Genomic DNA, 6134 nt, shown 5'->3' on the forward strand with positions numbered 1-6134 from the left:
GAGCGGGATGGGGAGAGCCGGGACCGGGACAGGGATGGGAACCCGGGGACCAGGACCAAGCAAGGGACATCCAGGGACCGGGACAGGGCTGGACAGGGACACCCAGCGACCAGAACAGGGCCAGGGCATTCAGGGACATGGAGGGACAGGGGACACCCAGGAACAAGGACACAGATGGGGATGGGACACCCAGGGATGCGTGGCGGACACCCAGGGACCAAGACAGGGATGGGGATGAGACACCCCAGGATGTGCAAGGGATAAGCCAGGCCAGGACAGAAGGACAGGAACCAGGAACAGAACTGAGCAGGGCAGGCAGAGGGGGAGCGGGCAGAGGGATCATGGAACAGCAGGACAGGGACTGGCAGGACAAGGCCAAGGCCGGGCAATGCAGGAGGAGGAGCACGGAAGGGCACACGGACAGGAAACACCAGGACAGGGGGACGGGAGTGACGGGGACTGGCACAGGCAGACACGGGGACGGAAACACCGGGGTTGGGGCTGACGGAGGGACAAAGGCTGACACAGACCCACAGGGAAAGGAAATGGCAAAGACGGGAAACAGCAGGACAGACGGACGGAGCCTGGCCTGGCAGACAGAGGGACGGGGGCAGCCAGACAGGGCCCAGCCCGGCTCAGGCCCCTTGGACCACAGCAGAGCATCCCAAAGCTGTCATTAAGCAGCCACGGAGCAAATTACCCCCCACACCCGAGTCTCGGGGCGCAAACAGCACCTCAGAGGTGCTGTGGTGATAGCAGGCGACCGCGGTGCTGCGGCACAAGCCCAGAGTCACCACAGGCTTGAGCTCAGCGCATGGCACGGAATAGGCACAGCCGGGACCCAGCACCAGCTTTGGGGTGATGGAGGCAAGGCCGGAAGGGAAATGCAGCCGCACGTGATGGGAAAGCAGGAGGAGGCAGGAAACCGGGGAGGAGTGATGGGCACAGCCCACGGGGACGCACGGACACAGGGGCTGGAGCTGGGGTTCAACAGGGCTGAAGCCCATGGTGGGGCTGAGCACAAAGGGGGCTGAGCCCAAGGCAGTGCAGGGCGCAGCAGGGTGCTCGCCCGGTCTCCCATCACAGCACCCTGAGGGGGTTCCTCTGCTGCAGACCGGTGTCACCATCCCCATCCCGGTCCCCAGCAGGGACAGGGCTCCATGCACCAGGAGGACACCCAGGATGCACAAGCACCAGCTCACACCGCGCACATGGTGCAGTCCAGGCTTGTGCCAAGGGCTCTGGCACATCCATGCCATGTCCTAGGGTCAGCACCCGGCTGCCAGCACCAGGGTTCCGTGACACAATTCAGCAAGTCTGTGTCAGCAACGACTTCCTGGAGAAACCTCAGCACCACCAGAACAAACACAGGACCGAGCCGCCGGCCACGGAAACACCGGCAACCGGGAGCTGGAGAGAGGCCACAGGGTCTGATCCTGCTCAAGGGCACGTCCTGCTTGGCTGGTGGCTCCTGCAGTGCTGCTCACCCTCCACGTGCTTCGCGCACAGCCACACAAGCACAGGCGGATGGGACAGCACCTCCATTCCAGGATGCTGAAAATGCCACTCGGGGGTGCAGCATCCACAGCAACAGAGAGGTGGGATGGGGGGGTCCTGCACTCTGCCAGCACCCCAAGGGGACCCACAGCAGCGCTGCCACCACGGCTGTTCCCTGCCTTGGGAGCCATCCCACAACCGGAGGGAAGGACCAGTCGGATGCGGATGATGGGACGTTTCCTCCCCTGCAACCAGATGCCTGCAGCCTGTCTCTGGCCACCCTCCACCCCTGCTCAGCACCCTACAATGGGTCCCTCTGTCCTCAGTCCCCTTCATGGGTCACCACCTCCCGCCTGTGTGCAGCGGAGCAGCTCCGGGTCCCGCTGGGATGCGCTGCATCCCTCCCGCATGGACCAGCCACAAGCCTGGCACTGAAGAGCCATTGCTGGCAGGACTTGCACGTGGACCCCAGTGTCCCCCCGTGTGGGCCCCCCAGTGCCACCCTCACTGGGGAGGTGACACGACCCGAGCCGGCCATGGTCACCCTGATCCCACCCAGAGGCAGGGATGGACCCTCGATGAGCTGAGGGACAAGCAGCCAGCAACAGGTGACCCCACTGTGGGGTGCACAAACTGGGGAGGGGGGGGGGAACTCAAGGAGACCCCCCAAAACCCCAGCCCCTCTCCCGAGGCAGCTTTTCCATAGGGATCACCAAGGAGAAGGTGCCACCATGCCCCCACCAGCTGATGCTCCATCCCTCCCTCCTCCTCCCGGCCCTCTTTGTCTCCACCCCAGCACCAAGACCCCTTTTGCAGCCCCGGGGGACACCCGGCTCCCCCATCCCCATGTGCAGGGATGGGACGGCACCGGCACAGCATTCCCAAGCTACCATCACCACTCACCCATAGCCCATTCCATAGCCATCCACCCGAAAACCGCCATCCCTGCCAAGGCAGCCACCCCGCTGTCGGGTTCAGCAGAGCAGATCCACCGCATCTCAACCTCCTCGGTGCCCATCCCAAATCCCAGCAGCTGGAGAAGCGGATCGGGGGGGGGGGGGGGAGCGTGAGCCCCCCACCCGCCCAGGCTGCCGCTCCCTATGGAGCCACAGACAAAGGGAAATGAGAGGAGAATCCCAGCTTTAGGTTTTAACCTAATCCCATGAATTCAATGAAGAAAAGCGAAAAACCAGGGCACCGGCGTGGCCGGAGGAGCAGCAGCATCGCAGCAGGACACAGCATCACCGAGGCCAGAGCAGGACCTTGCGCTGCCCATGGGGACGGGTGTTGGGTGCCCATCGGGAGGGGACTCCCGGCGCTCAGCACCCCCCGGCCCCAGGCAGAAGACACCTCCCAGCCAAGAGCTGCTCTTCCTTCGGCAACCACCGCGGCACGAAGCCATTTTGAGCCGGCGGTGGCGAGAGGAAGGGGTTACGGCCCCAACCCCTCCTTCCCCGGCTGCGGGGATAAACAAGAGCAGGGCCGGGGGGGAGCTGGGATGGGATGGGGAGAGGAAAAGGAGCAGAGCCGCGGTCGGGGGGGGGGTTTTATGTGCTCATCCCACAGCAGGGAGGGGCTGAAACCCTGCTGGGAAGCGGGGTGCCCCCGGGACCCCTCGCTTCGGGCATCCCCGGCTGCCCACGGCGATCGGGGATGCGGCCGGGGCTGGCCGAGCTGCCGGTGCCCGCCCCGGCACACGCCAACCTGCTGCTGCTGCCGGCCTAAAGCCACCGCGGCTGCTCCAGAGGCGTCGCTGGCGATGGGGAAGGCGTGCGGAGCTCCGGAGCTCCTCTGCATTGCAGCTGGATGGGCACGAACGGGGATGTTTCCAGCGGGAATGCGAGCTCTGAGACACGGGGGGGGTTTGGGTGTGGGGGCACCCACGCTCACAGCACCAGGGAGGATGCTGGAGCGGGGTTGCAGCCTGTGGATGGGGACGGCAGAGCATCACATGCAGCACCCGCCTTGGCTTCGGATGCTCTCGTGGGGTAGATGGACGTGAGCTCCTGCGGACCCAGGCTGGGCAGGGGGTGTTCACAAGCACGCAGACCCCAACACAGAACCATAGAATGGAAGGGGCCTTAAAGCTCATCCAGCTCCGGCCCCTGCCACGGGCAGGGACCCCTTGCACTGGAGCAGGGTGCTCCAAGCCCCTGTGTCCAACCTGGCCTTGGACACTTTGCTGCGCGCTGGGGACGTGTCATGCCCAAAGCAGTGGCTCTGCCCTGGTCCCCCTAAGCAGCCCCAGAGCAGGGGCACACACGAGGCATTAAATCCTTCTCTCAGATCTAGGCCAAGCCAGGATGGGGCCGGTGGAGAAGACCGGAGGCAGAGCCTGGGGGGTGCTGAGGCTGTGGGAAGGGAGCTGGACCCCACGCTGGTGCTCACAGCAAGTGGGGTGAGATGGAAACCTGGGGCAGAGCAGGGACCATCCCCTCTGTCCCCTCCCCATCGGGTGAAGAAACCATCCCCATGGCAGGGACCTGGGCTGGGCAAGCACCCATGGGTGGCCATGCAGGGAGCCCACGCACATGCCACAGCCTGTGGGAGCGCTGGTGTCGGTGGGGCAGGGATGGGACACGAGGGCCCAGGGTGGGCAGGCAGCGACGGAGGGGTCCTGGGGGCCCTTGATTCATGGTCAGAGGGGGCAGCTGGTGGCTGATGATAGGGTGGGATGCAGGCGGTGATGGGGAGGTGCTGGGGATGATGCTGGGGAGGTCCCGTGGGGTGATGGGGGAGCAGGGAGGTGATGGGGCTGTGCTGGGGAGTGATGGGGGAGCAGGGGGGCAATGGGGAGGTGGGGGGGGTGATGGGGGTACCAGGGGGGTGATGCTAGGGCGGGATGAAGGGGGTGATGGGGGAGCAGGGGGGCAATGGGGAGGTGCGGGGGTTGGATGGAGGAGCAAGGGGGTGATGGGGGTACCAGGAAGGTGATGCTAGGGCGGGATGAAGGGGGTGATGGGGAAGCAGGGGAGCGATGGGGAGATGCTGAGGGTGATGGGGAGGTGCCGGGGGTGATGCTGAGGAAGGCGGGTGGGGACCGGGCACGGCAAAAAGGGATCCCCGAGCAGCAGGTGGGGAACACGGGGGAGGGAGGGGGGGGGGTGCAGGCGGGGGTCTCCCCGGCAGCGGGAGGGGTCCCCGCGGTCCCGGTTGGGGGCTGTCCCCAGCCTTCGGTCCCCGCAGCGGCGCCGCGCCCGGGGGTGCTGGACCCGTCCCTGCGCCGGTGCCGGTGCCGGCCGCTCCTACCTGCTCCATGGGGCCGGTGCGGCGGGCGGGCCGCGGGCCATGGGCCGGTCCCGATGCCGGTGCCGGTGGCGGTCCCGGTGCCGGTGCGGCCCCGCCGCTGCCGCTGCCGCCGCCTCTCGCCGCCGCCGCCCACGCCCGGCGCCGCCCGGCGCATCCCGGGAGCGGCGTCATGTGAGCGGCGGCGGCGGCGGGGGGGGGGACCGCGCCCGGCCCCCCCCCCCGGGGAACCCACCACAGCCCCCCCCCCCCCTCCAATCCCGTCACATCCCAACCCCTCCATCCCATTCCCTCCACCCCAACCCTCCCATCCCAACCCCTCCATCCCAAAGCCCCAACCCAACCCTTCCATCCTGTCCCCTCCATCCCTCCTTCCAGCACCACCTGGCATCCTGCTTCCCACTTTCCCCTCACATCCCCTTTTCCTCTTCATCCTCCATCTATCCATCCACCCATCCATGCATCCTTCCACCCCTCTTACCCCTTCCTTTTTCCATCCATCCATCCACCCACCCATCCATCCACCCATCCATCCATCCACCCATCCCTCCTCACCCTTCCATCCACTCCTCCCTTCTCCCGAGGGATCCGGGGGGCTGCAGAGGTGCCGGTGTCTGTGCCCGCTCTCGGGTGGCCCCGGGGCAGCTTTGGCCGGCACTGCCCCGCCAGCGGCACGTTCCCGGTCCCATTCCCATTCCCATTCCCATTCCCATTCCCAGCCCCGTTCCGGCCGCTCCCGGCGCTTCCCAGCGCGGGGCCAAGCCCTGGGTAAATATTAGCTCGGAGGCAGCGGCGATGCCAGGCCCAGTGACCCGCTGGGGCAGCGCCAGTGCCCTGCGTGCCAGCGGCACGGCCCCATTGCCCTGCATCGGCTCCCGGCGTGGCCCCGCACCGTGCCTCGGTCCCCCTTCCATAGCCCTGCATCGCAGCGCTTTCCCTTGCATGTCCCCATGCTTGCCCCAGTGCATTGGGATGAGGATGAGGATGAGGAGGGTCAGACCCCCCTCCATTCCCTCCACAGGGTCCAGCTCTGCCCCACCCCGCACAGGGGGGACAGGACACCCCTCATGGTCCAAGCAGGATTGGCTTAGGAAGGGAGCCAGGGCTGGTGGGGGGGGGGGGGGGCCCGTGCAGTGACACCCCAATGGGGTGCTTTGGGCAGGCTCGGACGTGGCACAGGGTGCGCAGCACCAGGAGCAGTGATACTCCAAACCCCCCCCCCCCCATGCCCCCCCCCTCCCCGAGTCCTGGGGACCCATCAGGGTTGTGGGGAGGGGGAAAAAGGGGAGCCCCCTCCTCAGGGCTGGGGGGGGGGGGGGATGGAGAATGGGAAGAAAGAGGCTTTTGTCCGGGGGCTCTGAACCTTGCCGGGGATGGGGAAATTCGCTGCT

Source organism: Lathamus discolor, chromosome 20, assembly GCF_037157495.1.
Source record: "Lathamus discolor isolate bLatDis1 chromosome 20, bLatDis1.hap1, whole genome shotgun sequence".
NCBI classification, from domain to species: Eukaryota; Metazoa; Chordata; class Aves; order Psittaciformes; family Psittacidae; genus Lathamus; species Lathamus discolor.